Source organism: Canis aureus, chromosome 1, assembly GCF_053574225.1.
Source record: "Canis aureus isolate CA01 chromosome 1, VMU_Caureus_v.1.0, whole genome shotgun sequence".
NCBI lineage: Eukaryota > Metazoa > Chordata > Mammalia > Carnivora > Canidae > Canis > Canis aureus.
In genome coordinates, this window is record NC_135611.1 from 57,297,776 (window position 1) to 57,325,030 (window position 27,255).

The following is a 27,255-nucleotide window of genomic DNA, read 5'->3' on the forward strand; positions in this document are numbered from 1 at the left end:
TAGGCTCAGGTTATGATCCCAGGGTCTCCAGGGTCCTGGGATCCAGTTCCACATAGGGCTCCCTGCTCAGTGGGGAGCCTGCTTCTCCCTCTACCCCATCCCCTGCTCATACTCACTCTTTCTCTCTCTCTCTCTCTCAAATAAAATATTTGAAAAATAAATAAATCTCTACTAAGAACTGCTTTTATTATTTCTTGCCTTAAAGTTTAAGCTTTTGGTGGGGAGATACTGTCTTAGGATATAGTTCACATATATTAGTTTCAGAGAAAAAAGAACTAGCTCTTATTTACCAAAAAGATCAATAATTCATACTATAGATTTGTTTTTTAGAAAGCTTCCTACAATGGCTTTATCAGACTGAATACCTTTTCCATTTTCTTTGAAGAGCATTTCTACTCCTTTTAAAACCAATGATTTAGTTGTGTTCACTCAGTCAGCTAACTTCTACTGAGTATCTGTTGTGTGTCATGCACTCGGCTGCGTACCAGGGATTCAAAGATGAAGGGATGGCCTAGAAATTGTTTAAGTCACCCCTACAGTGAGAAGTGCAAACACTGGGTATTTGAAAGCTAAGTGAGGGCGGTGCCCTCTTCTCAGAAATGAGAGATTTCATTAGTTTTCGTTCATGACACAAAGGTTTGTATCGTGCTGCATGCACTCTGGTGTGATAGAAAGTGCTAACTCCACACTCACCCTCTGGATTTGAATCTTGGCTTTCCACATTTTGTCTGTGCCTTAATGTGAAGTGGCAATAGCAGTAATATCTCCCTCAGAGCCTCATTAGGAGGATTTCCAAGATAACAATGGAGAGTACTCAGCACAGTTCCTGTCACCTAGTAAGCCTTCAATAAATAAGAATAATGATGTTAATGATAAGTATTGTTACTGTTATTTATTCAGTACCTACACCCTGTTTTGGCTTATACATCAGTATATGTAGACTCTAAGGAAATAGTATTTGGGATTTATGTGGAGATTTTACTCATCTTTGTTCAAATGACTCTCTAAACTAGCACATCTGTTTAACTCACTAAATTTCTCTTTTGGCTTTGTTCTGTTAAAATGTTCAGTGATGCTCCCGAGGGCCCTTTTTTAATGCATATAAGAATCTGATGGTAATGCCAATGAAGAAGGTTTAGTGGAATGTAACAGTGATGTGTCTTTTGTCTGGTATTAAAAAGAAGTACATCTGATATTTACATGCATACAAATTTGTTAATATGGCTCATTTTTCATTTGAGTATTTTGTAAGGAAAGAGCTAAAAGTAACATCTATATATTCAGTTATTTAGGGCTCTTGGGCCATTATAAAAAAAGTTAAAGGAAAATGTTGTCTATACGAATCTTGTTCTGTGCCATTTTATATGACACATACTGCCAAGTAAAAGGGAATCTGAAAGATTTATCATGAGAATGGTAGTGATTAGAAAACAACAGCATGCAAAACTTCTTATTTTAGCATTATACTTGTATGTACCTCCTGGCACCACAAAAGGATGAGTCCTGTCTCTGTAGTATCTGCCTTTGCAGATATGCCATGTCCTTGCTCACGCACTCCTTTGTTCTGACTTCTGCTAAGGCTCAAATGTTCTTCATAACAGTAAAATTAACAGTAACTTAAGCTTGTTCCTAGTTCTAAAAATCAAATTTTAAAAGATATTATTTTAACTTATATATAAAGTGGCAAGTCATTTTCAGAATCACCAAAAATATCTTTAACCCTTGGATTAAGCCTTTGGGGGGTGGGTGTCCCCTATAGATCTCATCTTCCAAATGAGAACTAGGATTTGCACTGCAGTTGGCTCCGTATTTTATATAAAAGCTTGATTAGAACTTAATATGCAGCTATTTGGGGGCACCTGGATGGCTCAGTGGTTGAGCATCTTCCTTTGGCTCAGGTCATGATCCTGGAGTCCTGGAATCAAGTCCCACATCAGGCTCCCTATAGGGAACCTGCTTCTCCCTCTGCCTGTGTCTCTGCCTCTCTCTGTGTGTCTCTCATGAATAAATAAATAAAATCTTTTTTAAAAAGAATTTAATATGCAGCTACTTGAAGAAAGCTCAGTGAGCTGAGGCCATAAGTCTAGACCTGGTAACAAGAGAAAACGGATTTTAATCCACTTAAAGTGAATTCATTTTTTATAAAATGTCACCTGGTCACTAGAGCAAGTTCTACGTATGTCAATTGGCATATAGGGTATTCTCATTTATAAATGATTGCTTTCTGTCTTCAAACCTTACATAGTTAAAGAACACAGCTAAACTCCAAGTATTCTCCATCAGGTCCTCCCTACAAAAACTTAAACTTTAAGATAGGAAAATAACAAAAGCAGTTCTTAGTAGAGACTTATTTATTTTTCAAATATTTTATTTGAGAGAGAGAGAGAGAGCATGAGCAGGGGATGGGGTAGAGGGAGAAGCAGGCTCCCCACTGAGCAGGGAGCCCTATGTGGATCTGGATCCTAGGACCCTGGAGACCCTGGGATCATAACCTGAGCCCAGGGCAGATGCTTAATTGACTGAGCCACCCAGGTGCCCAATCTCTTTAATAGAGATTTAAAAGATATTTCCAAAAAGTCAATTTTGGTTTGGGGAATTAACACATAGTACGCTACTTTCCTAAATTTTTCACATTTTTATTTTTATTTACTTATTTCTACTCTACCTTTCCCCCAGAAGATTAAGGAAATAAAATTCAAAGTAGCTGAGAAAGAAAAGGGAAGAAAAAGATCTGGGACATCAACTGAATTAGGAATGAGACAGTTGCTAAAATGTTGTATCTAATAGACCACAAGTGGGTCATAGTGAGCCCTGTGGTTTTTAGCTGCGAAGAGGCTCAGTAAGTGTAGACTGTCCATGGGATCAAAAACATCAGTTATTCTATAGAACTACTACTCTTGACCCAAGTATCAGACAGCAATGTCTCTTGGGGTTTTTGTGAAGAACCTTCACAGTAGTCTCATGAACATCCCTACAGTGCATGTGTGATGGGTTGCACAAGGCTATTTTTTATGCCAGACCAGACTAAAGGCAAGGTTGTATCTTTTGCTCACTCATATATCCTCCACCTCTTAGCACGGCATTAAGTAGATTTCTGCCCAGTGAATGAATGAATGAATGAATGAATGAATACTGTAGCATCCCTGGATAAAGCATCTCCAAAGTGAAGTTCATTGAAATAAAGGTGGAAGTGGAAGGGATGGATATATGGTTTAGCCTCAGGCCCCTTTTTTTTCCCTAATGTGGCTGAATCCTTCAGTAGAATTCTGCACGTGTATCAGGCGGCCTCCGTGTACATGGTGTATCTCACTCAAGCTTGTGATAGATGCCATTACATTTCTCAGGCAGTTCTTACAGTGATCTATAACTAAAAACAAGCAAAAGAAGCAAAAAAGTACACTCAAATGATTTTTGGAAAACACTGCAGATCCTGAATTGCTTAAGAAAGGTGCAGTTACATTGAGGCTATTTTACTTACTATGACGAGATGAATGCATTTAAAAGAGATATAAAATAGAATTTTAAACAAATGATATGTTCAGCTCTATTTGATAGCCTCTAACTATCCTGTGTGCATTTCCTGACAACAGACTTTTACCTATGCATTGTAAACCCTGGGGAATGGCCCTCGCATAGTGATTTTTTGGAGGCAGAGCAGCGCTTGCACCTTGACTCTGCCATTTTATTAGTCATGCATCCTTTGGCAAGTTTTTGACCTTTTTTTTTAAGATTTTATTTATTTAATCATGACAGACACACAGAGAGGGAGAGAGAGAGGCAGAAACACAGGCAGAGGGAGAAGCAGGCTCCATGCAGGGAGCCCAACATGGGACTTGATCCTAGGTCTCCAGGATCTGGCCCTGGGCTGAAGGCGGCGCTAAACCGCTGAGCCACCTGGGCTGCCCAAGTTTTTTAACTTTTAAACATCAGTGTCTTCATCTATAAAATGTGGATGATCCTTCCCATGAAAGGTGGTTCTGAGGATTAAATGAGATAATGCATGTAAAGCTCTTAGCATTATATACCTGGCACATAGTTTTACTAAAAAGACTGTTATAAATTACACAGAAATAGGTATGAACATAGAGCTTGATTCTCAAGTTTCTTGATACACAGTACTCCATTTTACCTGCTCTGTCACCCTGGAGTCGCGTTTTTGAGAAGGATTCATTGTGAATCTTGCTTTCCTCCTTTCTATGTAGTATTTTTGCTCACTTATCGTCAGAAAATAAATCACAGAGGAGAGAAATTACTTCACTCTTGCATTGGAGCCAGTCAGCTACAGGAAATCAGAACTGGTGAGGGAAACAAAGAAAGTTGAACTTTCGGACAGAGAAGTAATTGTACTTACATTTTCAACAGACTGAGTACTAAATCCTTGCCTGTGGATTGCAGACTTCTGGAGAGTGATATCTGAGAGCGTATTTGCAAAATAAAGTAAAATAAAATAACAAAATAAAATGGAAGAGAGAGGGAAAAGGAAAAAAAAAAGAAAGAAAAGCCTCTGGCATATGGAAATGAACCAATCGGTTTTATTCCTGTACATTCCAAAATGAAGTGTGTGCCTGTCTTTCTCAGCATGGCCAGCTGTTTTGCAGACTTTTTACTTTTCTAAATTGTTCGTTAAGACTGGGAATCAAAGGAAGGGGGAGGGTGTAGCTGGGCCCCAACATGTGGACCCACAGCACTGTGAGTAAAAAGATCTCGTGACCTTAACAGTGGCGAAGACTGGGAGGCTTAGCCCAGAATGCACCTGGAACCCATTGGATTCCAGGAAACAAATCCAGTAGACCTGGGGAAACAAATGCCGAAAACCCAGCCCCCAATTCCCTTGGCTTTTTCTCATTCCTGTTTCTTCTTCCTTTTACCCTTCCCCCTACCTCTCTTTTTGCCTCTCTTTTTCTCTGTTCTTTTCATTCTGCAATCTAAAAGAAGTGATCCCCTTTTATCCTACCTTAGATCCTTAGAAATAGAAGACTAAAACTGATGACTATGAGGCTTTTTTTTTTTTAATTTTTTATTTATTTATGATAGTCACACACAGAGAGAGAGAGAGGCAGAGACATAGGCAGAGGGAGAAGCAGGCTCCATGCACCGGGAGCCTGACGTGGGACTCGATCCCGGGTCTCCAGGATCGCGCCCTGGGCCAAAGGCAGGCGCCAAACCGCTGCGCCACCCAGGGATCCCCGACTATGAGGCTTTTTATGATGATCAGATTTTTTTAAAGAAATTCTACATTTATTTTGTTTGTATAAGTAATCTCTACCCCCAATGTGGGGCTTGAACTCAGAAACCCAAGACTGAGAGTCTTGTGCTCTACCAATGGAGCATCAGGCACCCCTGATGATCATTATGGAACATATGTTAGGAACCAGGTCTGGGAATTGTCTTCTTGAAGGCTATTTAATAGGTTGTTCCCAGTACAATAATAAAGCAATTGGGTGAGGATTGAGGTTAGATGACCCATAGCAGGAGGAAGCATGTGAAGCACATGAAGAGTTACTAGTATCTTCTTTTTTTAATTTTTTTTTATAAATTTATTTTCTATTGGTGTTCAATTTGCCAACATATAGAGTAACACCCAGTGCTCATCCCGTCAAGTGCCCACCTCAGTGCCCGTCACCCAGTCACCACCCCCCCGCCCACCTCCCCTTCCACCACCCCTAGTTCATTTCCTAGAGTTAAGAGTCTTTCATGTTCTGTCTCCCTTTCTGATATTTCCCACTTATTCTTTAGAGTATGATTGTTCAGTATCTGACAGTGTTCTCCATCTATTTCAAATGCAAATGAGGATAAAGTATTTTTTTTAAGATTTTATTTATTCATGAGAGAGATAGAGGCAGAGACATAGGTAGAGGGAGAAGCAGGCTTTTTTGCAGGGAGCCCGAGGCAAGACTCGATCCCAGGGCCCCAGGGTCATGCCCTGAGCCAAAGGCAGACTCTCAACCACTGAGCCACCGAGGCGTCCTGCACCCATGTTCTATTCCAATGATGCTTCATTGTCATCTTTTTTTTTTTTTTTAAGTTGGCCTTATCTATTAGGTAAAATCACTCCTCAGTTCTAGTACTACTTAAGATGTAGGGTCTTGCTGACGTTAGCTTCTTACTAATGCTAAGCAGATATTTATAATTCCTAGAGAGTAGTAATGACATGAGTATGTCTGTGGGGTCTCTTATAAGCCGGGTGGTTCATTTCACCTTAGTTATCTTCAGAATGGCTTTCTGATTTCTTCATCTCCTACTCCCATATCCATTAAGGGAACATGTTTTAGCTTAACACGGACTGTGTCACCTGTCCTTCCTTTTCCTTTCCAGTGTGAATACGCTGCATTAGGACAGCAGGAGGAGACATTGTCGTCTGGGGCCTCCAGATCATTGCTTATCCCACATAAGCCGGTGATTTAGAAGCTTTGTGTGTGGGATGGCTTGGGGGGGGGGGGGCGGGAATTAGGAGGAGGGGAACTAGGTGGAAGCTTATAAAATTAGTCCAGGAAGGAAGTGAAGACCACAATTAAGACAGTGAGGGTGGAGAGAAGAAGGAATGACTTTTAGAGACACCGAGGGCGGAGAATCTACACGGAGATTGATTGGATTTGAGACACTTTCTCACAGTGTGATTCTTTCATCAGAATTCCAAAGGTATCCTTTTCTTGTGCAGGGGGAATTAAAAATTCATTTTCCTCCTCATCTCAAGTTTGAGCCCTATGTTGGACATGAAGCCTACTAAAAGAAATCATACAAATTTTAGAAATTGTCTTTATTTCATATCTGTAAAATTCATACTACAGGTCCAATTAATTTATAACAAGTACAGTTACCAATAGCTTAGTTTTTTTTTAAATTGGAGTATAGTTACATACAATACTATATTTGTTTCAGGTGTACAATATAATGATTCAACAATTATATCAATTATAGGATGCTTACCATGGCTGTAGTCACCACCTGTCACCATACAAAGTTGTTATGATATTGATTATATTCCCTGAGCTGTACTTTTCATCCCTGTGACTTATTTTACTTTTAGAAGTTCGTACCTCTTAATCCCCTTGACTTATTTTGCCCATTCTTCCATACTCTCCTCTCTGGTACCTACCAGTTCTCTGTATTTATGAGTCTGTTTCTGTTTGTGTGTGTGTGTGTGTTTGTATATGTTTATTCATTTATGTTGTTTTTTTAGATTGTTCATAATAAGTGAAATCATATGGTATTTGTCTTTTTCTGTCTGACTTATTTCACTTAGCATAATACCCTCTAGCTCCATCTATGTTGTCAAGAATGGTAAGGTTTCATTCTTTTTTTTGGTTGAGTAATAATATCCCGTGTTTATACTAACCACATCTTCTTTATTCATTCATCTATCAGTGGACATTTTGGTTGCTTCCAGATTTTGGCTATTGTAATTCTGGAATAAACATGGAGTACATATATCTTTTTGAATAAATGTTTTTGTTTTCTTTGGGCAAATACCCAGAAGTAGAATTACTGGGTCATATGTTACTTTGATTTTTATTTTTTTAAGGAGCTTCTATAGTGTTTTCTGTAGTGGCTACACCAAATTACATTCCCGCCAGAAGTGCATGATTCTTTTTTCTCCTTATCTTCACCAATACTTATTACATCTTGACTTTCTGCTAACTAGCCATTCTGACTGATATGAGGTAACATACAGGTATTCCTGAAAAGACAGATTCCTGGGCGCTACACAGACTGCGTGAATCACCGTCTTTCGGAGTAGGCCAAGGAACCTGCCCTTTTAACAAGTCCCTTATGTGATTCTGAGACACACTAAAATTTATTTTTTTTAATAAATCTTTTTTTTTAATGTTTATTTATTTATGATAGTCACAGAGAGAGAGAGAGAGAGAGAGAGAGAGAGAGAAAGGCAGAGACATAGGCAGAGGGAGAAGCAGGCCCCATGCACCGGGAGCCCGACGTGGGATTCGATCCCGGGCCTCCAGGATCGCGCCCCGGGCCAAAGGCAGGCGCTAAACCACTGCGCCACCCAGGGATCCCCACACTAAAATTTAAAAAGGAAAAGAGGGTTTTAAAAAATGGTACTTGGTTTTTGTCTTGGGTGAAATGGTTACACAGTAATGCCCAGATGTGGTAGGGAATATAGGAGAGAGAAGATAGTTCACTTTTTACATGTGTCTTGGTGTCACTGTGTATTTCTTCTATCTACTTCATCTGTCTCACTTTGTTAGTATCAACCAACTGTGTGAACGACGAATTTCAAAGCCCTCTGCCCCTGTTGTCATCACAAAGGCTCCTAGATACCTGTGGTGGGTATCTTGGTGTATATTTTATTACTGTACTTACTTGGGCCTCCTGGCCATGTCTGTTACTTTCATAAGTTCACTGTCTTCCACTTTCACCTGTTCTGTGGCTTCTGCACTGTTGCTGCCACATGGTTTACCTTCTGCCATCTCTCTCATTCCTCCCCTTTATTCTGTTCCACACTACTACCACTCCGTGAATGCATCTTGCTGTTGTTGTGTCATTGTTGAATGTGGGTGAGCTCTTCAAGGAAAAGTATTTTGGGGTGTCAAAAGCAAGATCAGCCTGTTGCTATCCTCATCATAAAACATGCCCCTAACCAGAGCTTTTACAGGTTTTTAAAGTCTTATTTTTCCTAGAATTTTGCGATTACGTATTTTAAGCTTTTCACCCATAGGCATTGATGTGCATCTCCCCCACTGTCCACTTGGACCACAGGTACTGGCGTCTTCTACTCTGCCTTGAGTCTAGTGGCACTACAGACCAGTGCCAAGTTGGCCTTTGTGCCTGCAGGAATCCCACATGTATCTGTTCCTTTCCTTCCTCCTTCTCCTCTCCAGCCCTACCCAGACTTCAAGATCCAGTTTAACTTCTCCATCCCCTACAAGATTTTCTCTAGCCTGTTACCCTTCTCAGTTCCCACTGGTATTATTTTTCATGTGACTTTTTGGTTTGCAATAGTAACTGGGTTTTTTATTACTTGGTTCTCTAGTCAGGAATATATATCTTCAAGATGGAGCCCCTCAAAAATGTTTTTCTAGAAACATCCTGGGCTCTAGCTCCTACCCATACTTTGTCCAGTGTGATTCAGATATGCCAAGGGAACCATGTAAACTTCTTTTTGGATGTCTTGTCGTACTAGAATTCTTGGTTTATTTGTTTACCTACCTCACATAAGCTTATTGAATGTGGCAGTATCATCATGTTTTACTTTTGAGTCCTGAGAGCCATATATATGGTTTTAAAGACCTAATACATTATATTGAATGAATGAATGTATTTTGATTGAAAGTCTGAGTTTACTGAGAGCTGAAGTCCTGGTCTCTACAAATTTTGCATCAGATTTGATACCTTGTGCGCCATGGATGCTTATATTTGTCTGCCTCACTGTTGCTCTGAAGGCCTGCCTGTTGTCAGCCTGTAATCACAGAGGTATTGTTCCCTGGCCCAGTTGGAAGCCAGTAAAAGGTATGTCAGGATTTGACATCTCAGTGCACAGTTTATCAGGAGAGTCAGATTACCTGCTCTTTGAAGTGCTCTTGCACCTGGTATTCTCTCCTTCCCAGGTCCTCAAATTTTGGCATGCAGCACTTTAATATGTATATAATATTCATGAATATTCCCTATCAAATAACCTCAATAGAATATTGTTTTGTTTTGTTTTCCCATTAAAGCCATCTGCTTCAATCTTTGAAATGTATGGTAGTGATGTTAGGCAGTGGGAAGTGGGAGGGATAGTTTATTGGAATGAGAGCAAGGACTGTGGAGCCAGACTGCCTGCATTCTAGTCCCATTTATGGGTTCTGTGACCCGGAGCATATTAGTTGGCTTCTCCATGGCTCAGTTTCCTCATCTATGAATTGCTGATAAATACAATACATCATAGTGTTGTTTAGAGCATTAAATGAGTTAATGAAAGAATATCTAGCATAATGATATTGTTACCTTTTTTACTTTGCTTATATTTTGTTTTCCTATAAATTGATGCCAACAAAGGTAATTTTCATTTATAACAAATGGATGTACATATTCATTTTATTTATGTTTATTGTGTGCTTATTCTATTCTAGGCATTGTGCTAGGAATTGGGGATATGAAAATTTGAGGGCAAGTTACACATCTTGGCTTGTTGTTGACCTACGGAAGATATCCACTAATAAATATTAATGGAGATGATGAATGCCATGGTTGGGAAAGTACAGTGTGTAATGGGTAGATGGAAGGGTACTTCACTCAACAGACTTTTCCACTGGGGCCTGAAGGACAAACAGGAATCAGCCAAGTGAAGGGGAAAGAGAGTGCATTTGATTGTTCTGAGTAGAAGTAACTTATGTTCAAAGGCCATGACATAAGAAAGCCCAATGCTTTTGAGGAACTGAAAATTTAATGTGGGGAGGAGACTAGCAATTATTGTGGCTTTGAGCAGAGAGCCAGGTGCCTCAAGGCTTCATCTGCCATGTGAAGGAAGGAGCTTATACTTTTACTTCTGAGCACCGTGAGGCCATTGAAGGGTTCTAACAGGTCGGTGACATCCAACTCGTGTGTGTGTGTGTGTGTGTGTGTGTGTGTGTGTGTTTTAACCTTTTCAATGCAAAGTGAAATAGAATACCATATGAACAAGCGTGTCGCTTAATGAAGCATCTAAAGGAAATTCCCTGGTAACCACAACACAGACCAAGAAATGGCACTTTGCCTGCCATCCTGAGAAGGCCTCCAAGGGCCCCATCCCAATCCCAACTCTGTCTGTCCCCACAAAGCCTCCTCTGACTTCAGTCATTACACCCATGTGTTCTTTATAGTTCATTCAGGTGTGTCTCCCTAGGCACAAGTTCAGTCTTGCTTGTTTTTCAGATGTTCACTAAGTCTTTTTTTTTTTAAGCCGTTTCTCCTCTATCTCTTTATTATTGTTATAATTTATCTGTGGAAGAACCTGGGACTGTTGACCTGCACAGCAGCTCCCCACAATCTGGAGGTTGCTGACTGCATGTTTAAGGTATAGCTCCGGGGGATGCTCCTCCACCCTTGCTATTTCCTGTAGACCCAGGAGCTGCTGCCACCTGTTGTGGTCACTCTGACACAAGCGTAGGGAGTGACTGTTTTCTCAGCGGGAGACATAAAATGGCTGCTGTTTTCTCCATGTGACAGATTTGTGTTTTGGGAAGAGTCTCTGGCCACATGTGGAGAGTAGATTGCAGAGGTCAAACCAGAAAGACCAGTTAGGCCTTTTGTGTTTATCATCCAGATGAGAGCCCAGAATAGGAGCTCTGAGAATGGAAAGCAATGCTGGGTTCCAGAAACTTTTAAGAATTTGCATGTATAAGACTTGACAACTGTATTGAAGGACCAAAAGAACAAAGGAATTTTTTTATGGGATGCTGAGAGAATGATGAGACCATTCTGTGAGATGGCAACACTCATTGGGGAATGCTAACAAGATTTTGGTTTTTGGATATACAGAGTATGAAGGGTCTATGAACCCAAGAGGAGATACTGGGTTTGCAACTCTCAAGTGTTATTTTTAGCTACTTCCTGTTTGCCATGAGTGTATTGTGACTTAAAAAAAAAGTCACCACAAAAAAGATTTTATCAAATATAAAATATGTTTTGAAATACAATGTATGTAACTTCTGTTGACTATAGAAAAATGTAGAAAGAAAGTTTAAAGAAGGTCAGATTTAAAGTAGGCCTACCACGATAAATAAATGAATAACAATCAGAAGACTGAAAAGAAAAGGCAAAGGCCTGACAGTGTTATAGCCACATGGGTGTCTTCACGTTACTTTTTGCAGCTGAAGCCAAAATGAAACACCATGTAGGCGGCACTCCGGGAGGAATGCATCAGCTTGAGTGAATCCTCCTGTTTCCTTAAAGTTAGAAAAAGAAAAAGAGAAAAGATTCTCAAGGAAGTATGTGGATAACCATTCGGGCTTGTAACAATGGAGTGAGCAATTTTAAGTTCATTTCTGTGATTCATTTACAGGAAGTTCACTCTTAGAAGAAAAAAATCTGGGTAAAAGAGAAGATAAGAATTAATCCATAGATATTGTAAAAACTTTATATAACTTTAATATCTTACTGCCCTAAATTTTTGGCCATAATTTTGAAAACCCAAATGGAGTTTACTATTTTACCTTCTTTGGAGAACTTGTTGACATGGGAGAGATCTCAAAGTATTACTGAATCCAGTTTAAATCTTTTCCTCCTGTTTTTTTGTTTTTGTTTGTGTGTGTGTGTGTTTTTGTTTTGTTTTGTTTTATTTTTTACCATGGCCTGGCATTGGTCAGAGAAGATGTGGAGGATGGGATTGCATTCAGTTTTTGGGGTAGGGTCAACTTTTATTTTCAAAATGACGTAACTCTACATTAAAACTTGGGAGTATTTAATGCAGATGGCATGTTGATGATAGCTTACAAGTTTGGCTCATAATTGAAATTTAGTTTATTCATTAATTTTGTTTTCTGGCAACATGTGAGATAGTACATCCTGCAGATTTTTTTTATGATTCACAAAGAAAAATCCTAAACTGACTTTTCCACTTCACTGCTTTTTAAGAAGTACTCTGAAACTGGGTCCTAAGGACATGAAATAAACTATTGGTACCATCCACTGTTCATAGGCATTATTTCATTGTCTCTCTTGAATGTATTTGGCTTCAAAGCCAAACAAAATCACTTTGAGGAGGATGAGTGATGTTTTTCTGCATAGTGATAAATCAGTTTTCATTCCTGAATTGACTGCCTTGAGCCTGTTTGGTGTTTTGTGTCTGCCTTTATCATACAGTACCTTCTGCCTTCTATTTTAACCAGACTGAACTTGTGCTCTGGGTTCCTTCCTGGTGATCTCACAGTGTGATTTTCCCGCAGCATTGGCTTGGTCTTGTGCTGGAAAGTGCTCTGGGTGGCTGTGTCTCAACCAAGCTCCACCCACTGAAGCAGGCCCTGAGCCCAGGTCCTCTATGTCTGCAGGATGCATCTGGCTGGCTGCTTGTTTGGTGTCCAGTTTACCCTCTAAGACCTTTCCAAACCTTTTTGAATGTGATGCATAGTAAGAAAGTTTGCATCCCAACTCAGTACACAGGTTAACTTTAACTCTACATTTGTCTATGCATGTGTATGTAATATAAATATATGAGTGAAAGTTGTACAAATCAGCCCTTGCATTTATTTTATTTATTTCTTAAAGATTTATTTGTTTGAAGGAGAGAGAGAGAGCATGAGAAGGAGGAGGGGCAGAGGGAGAAGCAGACTTAACGCTGAGCAGGGAGCCCGACTTGGGGCTCAATCTCACGACCCCAGGATCACAATCTGAGCTGAAGGCAAAGACTTGACTGAACCACCCAGGAGCCCCCAGCCCTTGCATTTAGGTCATGCTTTGCATTTCACAAGTTTCTATTCTATTCCACTTCATTAAATTCCATTAAAAATGTACTGGTCATAACCCATCATATTTATTTCACAATCTATTAATAGCTTATGATTTGGGACGCCTAGGTGGCTCAGCGGCTAAGCACCTCCCTTCGGCCCAGGACATGATCCTGGAGTCCCAGGATCGAGTCCCACAGTGGGCTCCCTGCATGGAGCCTGCTTCTCCCTCTGCCTGTGTCTCTGCCTCTCTCTCTCTCTCTCTCTCTCTCTCTCTCTGTCTCTCATGAATAAATAAATAAAATCTTTAAAAAATAGCTTATGATTTAAAATTTGAAAGTGCTGCCTAACACTCTGATAAACACGATTCCTTTTCAGAAAACCCTTTCTTAAATTAACATGCCTCTTAAATCTTGCCACTGAAGGGACTCCTTTGCTCTTTGAGGTGGCCTCTTTCTTCCATAATTTGAGTGTTTAGAGTACTTGTTTCTAAAATATATTAGGAAGCAGCTTTTTTTCATTAGGAAAGAGTGCAAAGTCCGTGATTGATGATTGCATTTCAGGTTTCCAGGGTTGAGTGGAATAAATTCTGCAGCACATTATTTCCTCTCGGTGCCTAAAATCAAATCTGCCACAGCTTATTCACTGTTTCAAAAAGGCAATTTCAGTAAAACCTTTAAAAAGCATATTGTAAAGGAGGACAATTTTGATAAAGCATTAAGAAGTGGGTATCTTAAGTAAATATTAACCTTACTGAGGAGATTATAAGAGAAAGTAAAATATCTTTTCTTGTATCTTAGCACATTAAAGTCTGCCTCATTTTGGTTTTGATATTTTCCTACCATTAGGGTGGCAAGATTCAGCAATTTGAGTACAGTTTTTGCCCTGGTAAGGTGTCCTTCACTTTTTAAACTTTCTATTGCAGATAATTCTTTCCCCTTTTGCATGTTGCATGTTGTCAGAATATTAGGGGATTGCTCTTTAAAATAAATGGGAGGAATGTCCTGTCCAGGTATCGGCAGGAAGGTGGCAGGTACAGGACAGTGGTGATGGCTGGTGAGATTCTTGTATTCATTGCTGAGGCAGCTCTAACAAGGTACCACAGACTTAAAATGAACAAGTGGAGGCTAAGAGTCTGAAATCAAGTTGTCAGTGGGGTTGGTTCCTTCTGGAGACTCCAAAGGAGGAACTGCCCTATGCTACTGTCTTAGTTTCAGGTGGTTGTAGGCATCCCTTGGCATTTCTTGGCTTGTAGATACATCACTCATCTGTCTCTCAACATACCATCTGCCATTAACACATGTATACTTCTTATCCCTCCATCTTCCTGTATAGATTATCATTTTAGTTAGATGAATTTTAAGTGTTTGCATATTTTAACAAGGCAAATGTTATTGACACCTAAACCCTGTTGTGTACTATGATCTCTTTTCAATTTGTGTACAGCTTTTGTTTTCTTTAGTATTAATAACAGCTTTCTTATTTAGTTAATTTCCTATATATTTATCACTAATGATCAACCAGACTTTTATTTAGTTATGTAATTCTCTCAATCAATTCACGAGATGATCTTTTTTTTAAAAAAAGATTTTATTTATTTGAGAGAGAGTGAGCGAGAGAGAAGGGGGGGTGAAGGGCAGAGGGAGTAGCAGACTCCCCACTGAGCAGGGAGCCCAGTGGGGGCTTGATCCCGAGACTCTAGGATCATGACCTGAACCAAAGGCAGACACTTAAGCAACTAAGCCACCCAGACACTTGCCCACGAGATTTTCTTAATGACATTTAAGGTTTCCCCTGCTATCCAAAAATAGAGCTTTCCTATAAAACTTAAGTAAGCAGAAATGGCATAAAGCAAAGAGCCAGTTACCACCATTAATTTATATGGAAATACATTTTAGTGTTCCCAGACCCCCAAAATAACCTGTCTTAGGCTGTTCTGATAACTTAGGACGCATCTTGCTAATGATGCACAAAATAAATCCAAATAAAGCACAGATGCTCAGCACAGTTTTGGCAGTCTAATGTTGAGTTACCTAGTGTAGTTCCCGGGGAAGGAGCCTGGTGGCGCCACTGTCGCTGTTTGGGTTGTGTGCTGCCTCCCATTGCTTGCTGCAAAACAAATGCTGAACACTATTTTTGCTTTTCAACTTTTTTTGTCAAAAGGAACATCCTCTTCAGATTTCTTTTAGTTAGCGAACAATGCACACCAATGCAGGTCTCTCATAAAAGTGAAGTTGTACAATTCAAATTTTGGAAAGGTGGGAGATACCTATATTCCTGACAGTTCATCTGACAGTTCATCAAGAAATAACTGCCAGAGCCTTTTGACTTGCTGTGATCTAGGTCTGCTGTATAGCTGTTGACTTGTTCTCCTCTCCTATCTTGTGTGGGATTCTCTGGGCCATGAGAATCATGTTGTTCTTTTCCTAATTTGGTGGAGAAATTCTCCATTGGTTTCCAGAGAAAGTGTCGTGAGAGGTAAATTTGGAAATTTACTTGGCTGTCTGCTTGTGTTTATTGTGCACTCGAGTTTGAATGTAGCTTGGCTGGGTATGGAATTATAGCTTGTGTTGTTTACCCGAGTTTTAATTTTTAATTTTCATTTTTTTATTGTCTCCTTGAGTTTTAAAGTTCCAGCTTCTAGTGTGCTGTTGAAATGTCCAATCCCAATCTGACTCTTGATGCTTTGAATGAAACCCGATTTTTCTCTCTGAAGCTTTTTTGGGTCTCTTCTGTCACCAGTGTTGAAAAAGTCTGGATCTTGGTTTGGGATGAATCTCTTTTCATCCACATACTATTCACTTGATGGACTCCTCCAGTCTGGAAACTCCTGCATTGTAGTTCTAGGAGGTTTTCTTCATACATTTGATTTCTTCCCCTTTGTTTTTATTTGCTTTCATCTTTATTCTCTTCTTATTTAGATATTCAACGTCTGGGGTTAGTCCTCTAACTTTCTTTTCCATTTTCTGTTTCATTGTCTCATATTTCTCTTTCTTGAGATTTCTTCAGCTTTCAGTCAACTCCTTCTATTGAGCTTGTCTTCCTGTTATTTTTCATCTTCAAGAGTTCCTTTTTGTTTTCAAGGGTTTTTTTTCTAACTGCATAATCTTTTTTCCCAAGCTGCATTTACCATTCTGCTAATCTGGGCCTCTTCTTTCATATTATGGGATTTCCTTAAAACTCTGGTAGTCATTAACTGACTGTTCATATATGCAGAATTTTATATTAGTTAACTATTGTGGCTGAAACAAATTACCACAGACATAGTGACTAAAATAATACAAACTTATCTTACACAAGATAAGGTGTAAGGTTAGAACTCTAACATGGGTCTCACTGGGATAAAATTATGGTGTCAGTAAGACTGCATTTCTTTTCAGAGGCCCTGGTAAGAGCTTTATCTAGCTTCTTGAGGCCACATAAATTATTTTGTTTTTGGCTCCATTCCTATACCTTCCAAGCCAGTAACATCAAATGTCTCTGATTTTTCCTCTATAGTCATATCGTTTTTATGACCACAGCCAGGAAAGATCTTTACTTATGTATTTATTTGAGAGAGAGATGGAGGAAGGGCTGAGGGAGAGAGAGAGAGAGAGAGAGAATCCTAAGTGGTTCCATGCCCAGCCCAGTGTGGAGCCCTATGCAGAGCTTGATCTCACAACCCTGAGATCGTGTCCTGAGCTGAAATCCAGAGTCAAATGCTTAACCAACTGAGCCACCCAGGTGTTCCTTGAAAGAATATTTGCTTTTAAAAATCCACATGATTTGGTTCACCTAGATAAATTAGGAAAATACACCACCAGAGTCCTTCATTTAATCACATCATCACAGTCCCCTTTGCCATGGAAAGTAATATATCCATAGATTTTGGGAGTTAGAATGTAGAATCTTTGAAGGCCCCATTGTTCTGCCTACCACAGATTCTAAACAGCTGATTATCCATTCTACGTGTGTGTTGGGGAAGGGATTTTGTGCACTATAAGGTTGATAACAATTTGGCTCCACCTTTTTCCCTGGGAAACCTTTGATGTCAGAATCTTTAGATCTTTATTTTAGGTCATAGAGTACTTAGCCTTTATATATCATGTTATGTTAGAAATAGACATTTTTAATTTTGCATGTTATAAAATATATATTGGATTTTAGAAGATAAATATATAAAGATACACAGAATTATTATAACTGATCAGCTACTGTCAGAGCCATTATTTATAAATTGTCATTTTCTTCTGAACCTTTTAATTTGAAAACTTACAAGTATCTGTAGAAGTTAAAGAATTATGTAGTTAACATCAACTTAAATACGCAGTTCCTGGATTCAACAATTATTTGTATTTCCAGAGTCAGTTTTGCCATGGTTCATTTTCTCTTACTACTTGTCTGTTTTGTATTTCATTGATTTTTGTCTTTATTTTTGTTTGATACTATTAATGTTGGATTTAATTTGCCCTTCCTTTCTGACTTCTTAATGTGGAAGCTTAAATCATTGATTTTTTTTTAAGTTTTATTTATATATTAAAGAGAGAGCACTCATATGTGTGTGCATAAATGAGGGGAGGGACAGAGGGAGAAAATCTTCAAGCAGACTCCCTGCTGAGCTGAGCCCACTTATGTGCTTGATCCCTGAGATCATGACTTGAGCCAAAACCAAGAGTTGCCGCTCAACCAATTAACCAGGTGCCCCTTAGATCGTTGTTTTTTATACTCTTTTCTTTTCTTTTTTACAGGTTTATTTATTTAAGAGAGCGAGCACACAAGCAAGGGGGAGGGGACAAGGGAGAGGGAAAAGCAGACTCCCCACCAAGCAGGGAGCCTGACCAGGGCCCAATTCTAGGACCCTGAGATCACAACCTGAGCTGAAGGCAGACACTTAACAAACTGAGCCACTAAGGTGCCACTTTTCTATTCTTTTTGAGAGAGTGTGTGTGCATGACCCACATGCACATGCAAGGATGGGGGGAGGGGCAGAGAGAGAGAGAGAGAGAGAATCTTAGGTAGGCTCCACACCCAGTGTAAAAACCCAACCCTGAAAACATGACCTGAGCCAAAATCAAGAGTCAGCCATTTAACCAACTGAGCCACAAGGTGTCTCTCCTTTTTCTTTCTTCTAAGGACTGCTATTAGCACATCCCACAAATTTGGACATGTTATATTCTCATTATCATTTGTAGTAATTTGTAATTGTTTGTAATTTGTTCTTTGACCCATGAGTTATTTAGGAGTTGCTTTTATATATATTCAACTCTTCTAGCTATCTACCTCTTATTACTATTTTAATGCTTTTGTTGCAAAAACATACTTAAAATGATTTCAGTCCTTTTTCATTTACTGAAACTTATTTTATAGCCCAGCATTAGGTAGGCTTTGGTAATTATTTCATGTGCCCTTAAAATAATGTGTGTGCTCAAAAAAAATACTAGAACTGATAAAGGAATTCAGTAAAGTCACAGAGTACAAAATACATGTTCAGAAATCTGTTGCATTTCTATACGCTAATAATGAAGCAGCAGAAAGAGAGATTAAAACAACTCCATTTACAGTTGCACCAAAAATAATAAAATACCTAGGAGTAAACTTAACTAAAGAGGTAAAAGACCTGTACTCTGAAAACTATAAAACATTGATGAAAGAAATTGAGGATAACACAAAGAAATGGAAAGATATTTGATGCTTAGGGATTGGAAGAACAAGTATTGTTAAAATCTCTATACTACCCAAAGCAATCCACACATTGAATGCAATCCCTATCAAAATACCAACAGCATTTTTTACAGAACTAAAACAAATAACCCTAAAATTTCCATCGACTACAAAAGACCCTGAATAGTCCAAGCAATCTTTAGAAAGAAAAGCAAAGCCGAAGGCATCATGATTCTGGACTTCCAAGTTATACTGCAAAGCTTTAGTAATTGGGCACCTGGTTGACTCAGTCAGAGCTGTAGTAATCAGAACAGTATAGTACTGGGACAAAAATAGACTCATAGATCAATGGAACAGAATAGAAGATCCAGAAATAAACCACAATTATACAGTCAATTAATCTTCAACAAAGGAGGAATGAATATGCAATGGGAAAAAGACAGTCTCTTCAACAAATGGTGTCAGGAGAGTCACATGTAAAAGAATGGACCGCTTTCTTTCACCACACACAAGAATAAATTCAAATTTGATTATGAACCTAAATGTGAGACCTGACAACTCAAAGCCAAAAAAAAAAAAGAAAACAATCCAATTAAAAAATGGGCAGAAGACATGAACATTTCTCCAAAGAAAACCTACAGAGCCAACAGACTCACGAAGAGATGCTCAACATCAGGGAAATGCAAATCAAACCTGCAATGAGATATCACCTCACACCTGTCAGAATGGCTAAAATAAAAAACACAATAAACAACAAATTCTGGGGAGGATGTGGAGAAAAAAGAACCCTTCTGCACTGTTGGTGGGAATGCAAACTGGCACCACCACTGTGGAAAACAGTATAGAGGTTCCTCAAAAAGTTAAAAATAAAAAAAAAATTAAAAAAAAAAAAAAGTTAAAAATAGGGGCACCTGGGTGGCTCAGTCAGTTAAGCAACTGCCTTCAGCTCAAGTAATGATCCCAGGGTCCTGGAATCAAGCCATGCATTGGGCTCCCTGCTTGGCAGGAAGCCTGGTTCTCTTTCTCCCTCTACCTGCTTGTGTGCCTACTCTCTCTCTCTCTCTCTCTCTCTGTCAAATAAATAAAGCTGTTTTTAAAAAGTTAAAAATAAAACTATCTTGTGACCCAGTAGTCACACTACTATTTATCCCCAAAATTTAAAAACACTAATTCATGCACTGTTATGCTTATTGAAGCATTATTTACAATAGCCAAATACTAGAAACACCTTAAGTGTCCATTGATGGATGAGTGTATGGGGAGGATGTGGTGTGTGTGTGTGTATATATATATATACACACACACACACACATACACATATACACATATATATATATATATAGGATGGAATATTAGCCATAAAAAGGTGGGTTCTTGCCATTTGCAACAACATGGATGGAGTTAGTAAAATGCTACGTGAAATAAGTCAGAAAGACAAATACCATATGATTTCACTCATATGTGGAATTTAAGAAACCAAGCAAATAAGCCAAGAGGAAAAAAAGAGAAAGCAAGAAATATATTCTTAATTATAGGGAACAAACTAATGGCTACCAAGGGGGAAGTGGGAGGGGAGATAGATGAAATAAGTAAAAGGGATTAATTTGTGATGACCACAGAGTAATGTATAGAATTAATGAATCACTATATTGGACCCCTGAAACAGATATAACACTACATGTTAACTATAGTGGAATTAAAATAGAAAATTAAAAAAAAGAATGTGTGTGCTTTCTACAGTTGTTGGATGTAGTATTTTATAAAGGTCAATTAAGTTGAGATGGTTGATAGTACTATTGAAATCTTTTATATCCTTACAATTTTTTCTTTTTATCAATCTATAGGAGAAGAGTATTAAAATCTCCAACCATAATTGTGGATCTGCTTTTTTTTTCTTTAGTTTTGCCAATTTTTGCTTTATATTTTTCTGAAGGTCAGTTAGGAGGGTGTATAAACATTTAGGATTGTTATATTTTCATGGTGAATGAACACTTTCACTATAAAACTTATCTTTTTATTTCTGGTAATATTCCTGTCTTAAAGCCTATATTGTTATTAATATAACCATTCCCATATTTTTTTCTGAATGTTTACCTTTTCTCATCTTTTACTTAAAGCCTGTTTGTTATGTCTATATGTTTAAAGCATGCCTTTGTAAATATATTTCCATTTTGCTTTTTTTACATACAGCAATCTCTTTACATGGTGGGTTTGTCTATTTACATTTATTGTAATTAGTGATGATTTGGCTCAAATGAACTAACTTGGTATTTGTTTTCTGTTTTTGTTCCTCTGTGTCTCCCCTTTTACCTTCTTTTATGTTAGTCAGATATTTTTTAGTATTTTATTCTATTTCTGTTAGCTTTTAGCTATACTTTGAATTACCCTGTGGTTTGCTATGAATTAAATTATTTGCAAGATATAAATTAGACCTTTTCAGAAAAGATGTAGAAACCTTACAGCAATGTAATTCCATTCAATACCCCTCCTTTTTTGTTCCTGTAATATGTTATATTTCTATATTTATTATAAACCCCATAATACATTGTTACTTGTATTTTTTTCTTCTTTTTCTCATTATATTTTAATCTACTTTAAAGGTTTTTCCATCCATCTGAATATGGCCTTGATGGCATTTTTCTCCACATCATTCTTTCTCAGTATTTCCAGGAGATCTTTTAGGGGCTTTAGGAAAAAGCATAGGAAATAAAGACATGAACAGTTTCTGCAAAGAATCATACACAAAACAGGTCTATACTTATGGAGGGAAATGTAAGTGTACCTCAGAGCTTAGGGGGAATGCCCATATATTAAAACATTTAAGCACAGCACAGTCTGTGGTTCTCAAATCACTGGCATGCACCAGAGTCCCCCAAAGGGCTAGTAGGACTGCCAGGCTCACCTTCAGTTTCCAATTCAGTGGGTCTGGTAGGGGCAAGTACATGCTGCTGCTGGTGGTCAAGGGGCCCCAGCACCCCTGATCTAAGCATCTCTCCTCTTCCTCGTGCTTTCTCACTTCGGGACTTTGCCAAGATTGCTTTCCCTGGCGAACATCTTCGGGATCTGCCTCATTCTTTGATAGTGTGCTTGAAAAGTTTTCACTCCAAAAACCCTGCAGTTTTGCCAAGTGCTTATCATGTCTATTTGTGGTGACAGCCAAAGCTTTTTCTGGCCCGAGCAGCATTGAAAAGAAGCAAGGAAAGTGAATGATCTTGCTGAAGAGTGTGGATTGTAGGTTTTTTTAACAAGCCCAGCAAAACAGACCTCAGGTTACTTATATTTTCTTTAAAGAGGTACTCATTTTTCTTAAAAATTTTGAAGGAATGAGCATCCGTACACATATAAACATGAGAGGGAAAAGTCTTTTTACATTTGCCCACGTGGTTATCCTTTTTGGTGTTCTTGATTCCTCTCTGTATAGAGTCCAGTTTTCATTTATCATTTCCATCAGCCTGAAGGAAATCTTGTAACATTACATGTAGCACAAGTTTGCTGATAACAGAGTTTCTCAGCTTTCAATTTATCTTAAAATTAAAGCTTTATTTCACACTCAAACTTTTTCACCTTTATTGAAGTGCAATTGACAGATAAAACTGTAATATATTTAAGGTGTACAACATGATGATTTGACATACATATACACTGGGGAAGAAAACTCATCATCAAGTTAATTAACACATCCATCACCTCACATACTTACCTTTTTTAGAATGAGAACACATGGGGCAGCCCGGGTTGCTCAGTGGTTTAGCACCACCATCAGCCCAGGGCATGATCATGGAGACTCGGGATCGAGTCCCATGTCAGGTTCCCTGCATGGAGCCTGCTTCTCCCTCTGCCTGTGTCTCTGCCTCTCTCTGTCTCTCTGTCTCTCTCTCTCTCTGTCTCTCATGAATAAATAGATAAAATCTTTTTTAAAAAAATAAATAAATAAAATGAGAACACTCGAGTTCTGCACTCTTAGCCAAATTTCAATGATACAATACAGAGTATAAACCATGGTCACTATGTTACATTTGAGATCATCAGACCTTATTCATCTTATTTTTTAAATAGATTTTGTTTGTTTGTTCATGAGAGACACAGAGATAGAGGCAGAGACATGGACAGAGGGAGAAGCAGGCTCCCTGAAGGAACCCTATCAGGGACTTGATCCCAGGACCCAGGGATCACAACCTGAGCCAAAGGCAGACGCTCAACCACTGAGCCACCCAGGTGCCCCCAGACCTTATGTATCTTAAAGCTGAAAGTTTATATCTCTTTCTCAGCCTCTCCCCATTTCACCTACTCCCCAGACCCTGGCAATAATCATTCTTTCTGTTTCTTTGAGATTGACTTTTTAAAAAGAGATTTTACGTATACTGTGCAGTATTGTCTTTTGCTGTGCCAATTATTTCACTTAGCTTAATAGCCTCCAGGTTCATCCATCTTATCACAAATGATAGGATTTCCTTCTTTTTATGGCTGAATAATATTCTTCTGTGTGTGAGGGGGTGGCATTTTCTTTTTCCATTCATTGTTGACAGACACAGATTGTTCCCACATTTAGGTATTGTGAATAATGGTGCAGTGAACATGAGAGTACAGATAGCTCTTCAAGATACTGATTTAGTTTTCTTTGCACATATACCCAGAGGTGGGACTGGTAGATCATAGAGTGTTTCTGTTTTTAATTTTTTGAGAAAACTCCATTCCATTTTCGATAGTGTTTGTACCAGTTTATGTTCTCACCAACAGTGTATGAGAGTTCCCTTTTCTCTACATCTTCACCAGTATTTTTCTCTTGTCTTTTTGATAATACCCATTCTAATAGGTATGAGATGGGATCATCTCATTGTGGTTTTGATTAGTGTTTCCCTGGTAATTGATGATTTGAGTACCTTTTCTTGTTGTACATATAGTTTGGGAAAATGTATATGTTATTTTGGAAAAATGTTCGATTCCTCTGCCCATTTTCTAATTGGGTTATTTTTTGTTGTTGTTGTTACTGAGTAGTGTGAGTTCCTTGTATACTTTGGATATTAATTCATTATCAGATACGTGTTTTGCAAATATTTTCTTGAATTCCATAGGTTGCCTTTTCATTTGCTGATGGTTTCCTTTACTGTGCCTCCCGCCCCCCCCCCACCCCCGTGAAGCATTTTAGTTTGATATCATACTTGCCTGTGCTTTTGGGGTCAGATCCAATAATCCTTCCCAAGACCAGAATCAAGGAGTTTTGCTGTGTTTTGTTTTGTTTTTTTTCTAGGAGTTTTTTGGTTTTAGTTCTTATGGTCAATTTTGAGTTGTTTGAGTGTGGTATAAGATAGGGGTCCAGTTTCATTCTTTCTCATGAAACTGTCCAGTTTTCTCAGGACCATTTATTAAAGAAACTATCTTTTCCCCATCGTATATTTTTGGCTCTTCTGTCAGAAATTAAGTTGCCATATATGCATGAATTTATTTCTTGGCTCTCTGTTCTTCATTAAGCTATATGTCTATTCTTATACCAGTGCTACTACTGTTTGATTATTGTGGTTTTGTAATATTGTTTGATGTCAGGAAGTGTGATGCTTCTAGCCTTGTTCCTCTTTCTCAAGATTGCTTTGGCTATTCAGAGTCTTTCATGGTTCCATATGAATTTTAGGATTTTTGTTCCATTTCTGTGAAAAATGCCTTTGGAATTTTGATAGGGTTTGCACTGAACCTATAGATAGCTTTGGGTAGTATGAACACTTTAACAATTTCAGTTCTTGGGCAGCCCAGGTGGCTCAGCAGTTTAGCGTCGCCTTCAGCCCAGGGCCTGATCCTGGAGACCCGGGATCGAGTCCCACATCAGGCTCCCTCCATGGAGCCTGCTTCTCCCTCTACCTGTGTCTCTGCCTCTCTATCTCTATCTCTCTGTCTCATGAATAAATAAATAAATAAAATCTTTAAAAAAAAACAATTTCAGTTCTTTCAGTTCATGAAAGGGATCACTTACTCCTTTGATTAAATTTATTCCTAAGTTTTTTATGCTATTATAAATGGGATTTTTTTCTTAATTTCTCTTTCTGATAGTTCACTGTTATATATAGAAACACAATTTTATATATTGATTTTTTATTCTGTAACTTTACTGAATTCATTTATTAGTTCTAACAGGTTTTGTTTTGTTTTGTTTCATTGGTGGAATCTTCAGTTTTCTATATATAGTATCATGCTATCTTTAAAGAGAAGCAGTTGTATTCCTCCTTTCTGATTTGGATACTCTTTTTTCTTTTTCTTTTTCTTTTTTCCTTAATTGCTCTGTCTAGTACTTCTGGTACTATGCTGAATAAAAATTGTAAAAGTCAGGGATGCCTGGGTGGCTCACTGGTTGAGCATCTGCCTTTGGCTCAGGGTGTGATCCCAGGGTGCTGGGATCGAGTCCCACATTGGGCTGCCTGCTGGGAGCCTGCTTCTCCCTCTGTGTCTCTGCCTCTGTCTTTCATGAATGAATAAAATATTTTTAAAAATGGTGAAAGTCAGCATTCTTCCTTTGTACCTGATCTTAAAGGAAAAACTTTTAGCTTTCCTGTTGGAAATGATGTTAGTTGTGGGCTTGTCATGTATGGCTCTTATTATATTGAGGTATATTCCTTTTATATCCATTTAGCCGAGTTTTTATTATAAAAGGATATTGAACTTTGTCAAATGCTTTTTCTGCATCTGTTGAGGTGATCATATGATTTTTATCATTCATTTTATTAATGTGGGTGTATCACATTTATTGATTTATCTTTTCAAAAGATCGGCTCTTAGTTTTATTGATCTTTTCTATTGTCTTTTTAGTCTGTTTTATTTATCCCTGCCTCAACTTTGTAATTTCCTTCCTTCTACTAACTTTGGGCTTAATTTGCTCTTCTTTTTCTAGTTCCTTGAGATGTAAAGTTAACTTGTTTATTTGGGATCTTTCTGTTTTCCTAGTGTAGGCTTTTATCTTTATGAACTTTCCTCTTTGAACAGTTTTTACTGCATCCAATTTGTTGTGGTATGTTGTGTTTCCATTTTCATTTGTCTCAAGATATTTTTTGATTTCCCTTTTGCTTTTATCTTTGACCCATTGGTTACTTAGGAGTATGTTGTTTAATTTCCACATATTTGTCAATTTTCATATAATTGATTTCTAGCTTCATACCATTATGTTTGGAAAAGATGCTTACTATGATTTTAATTTTCTTAAAAATTTTTTTAATTTTCTTAAATTTATTAGGAATTGCTTTGTACCTAATATATGATCTATGCTGGAGAATGTTCCACATGAGCTTGAGAAGAATGTGTATTCTGCTACTATTGGATGAAATATTTCATATATATATGTTTATATATATATGGTCTATGTGTATATATGTTTTTATGTATATCTGATCTAATGTGTAGTTTTAGTTTTGGTCTAAGGTGTAGTATAAGTACAGTTTTCCGTATTGGTTTTTTTGCCTGGATGATCTACTTTCAGATGATCTATTATTGAAACTGAGGTACTGAAATTTCCTACTATTACTGTATTGCTCTGTTTCTTCCTTCAGAACTATTAATATTTGCTTTATATATTTAGGTGTTCCTATGTTAGATGCATAAATATTTAAAATGTCATATCCTCTTGATAAATTGACCTTTTATTATTATGTAATGACCTTCTTTGTCTCTTGTTATCATTTGACTTAAAGTTTATTTTGTGTGATCTAAGTATAGCTACTCCTGCTCTCTTTTGCTTTCCATTTGCATAGAATATCTTTTCCCCTAACTTTACTTTCAGTCTATATGTCCTTAAAGCTGAGGTAAGTCTCTTGTAGGCAACATATGGATAGGTCTTTTTATTTATTTTTTTTTTTTTGATAGGTCTTTTTAAATATCTGTTTAGCTTCTCTATGTTTTTTGATTGGAGACTTTAATCCATTTACAATTTAAAGTAATTATTGATAAATATGGACTTGTTATTTTCTGGCTGTTTTTTAGTCCTTTTGTTCCTTTCTTCTTCCTCTCTTGCTCTCTTACTTTCTGATTTGTTGATTTTCTGTAGTGTTTCCTTTCTCTTTTGGTTATCTGCTATAGGCTTTTTCCTTTGTGGTCAACATGAGGTTTACATCTTCTAGTTTTAACAGCCTGTTTTAAGTTAATAACTTTACTTGCAACACATACAAAAACTACATTTTTACACTTCTCCCCACTGTGGTGTCACAGTTTACATTTTTTTTAATTTTATTTATTATTTATGATAGTCACAGAGAGAGAGAGAGAGAGAGGCAAAGACATA

General features: G+C 37.9%; 1 protein-coding gene across 5 annotated transcripts in view; it reads left to right on the forward strand.

Annotated features, from left to right (window-relative positions):
• Window positions 1–27,255, forward strand: part of DSE (dermatan sulfate epimerase) — an 81,258-nt gene that overhangs the window by 30,661 nt on the left and 23,342 nt on the right. Inside the window, exon 1 of one of the 5 annotated variants that reach the window (XM_077900217.1) lies at window positions 17,298–17,344. The exons of the other annotated variants lie outside the window; for them this stretch is intronic. The gene's annotated coding sequence lies outside the window, so the exon portion shown is untranslated. Of the gene's footprint in view, window positions 1–17,297; window positions 17,345–27,255 lie in introns of those variants that run through there. 5 annotated transcript variants of the gene reach the window in all.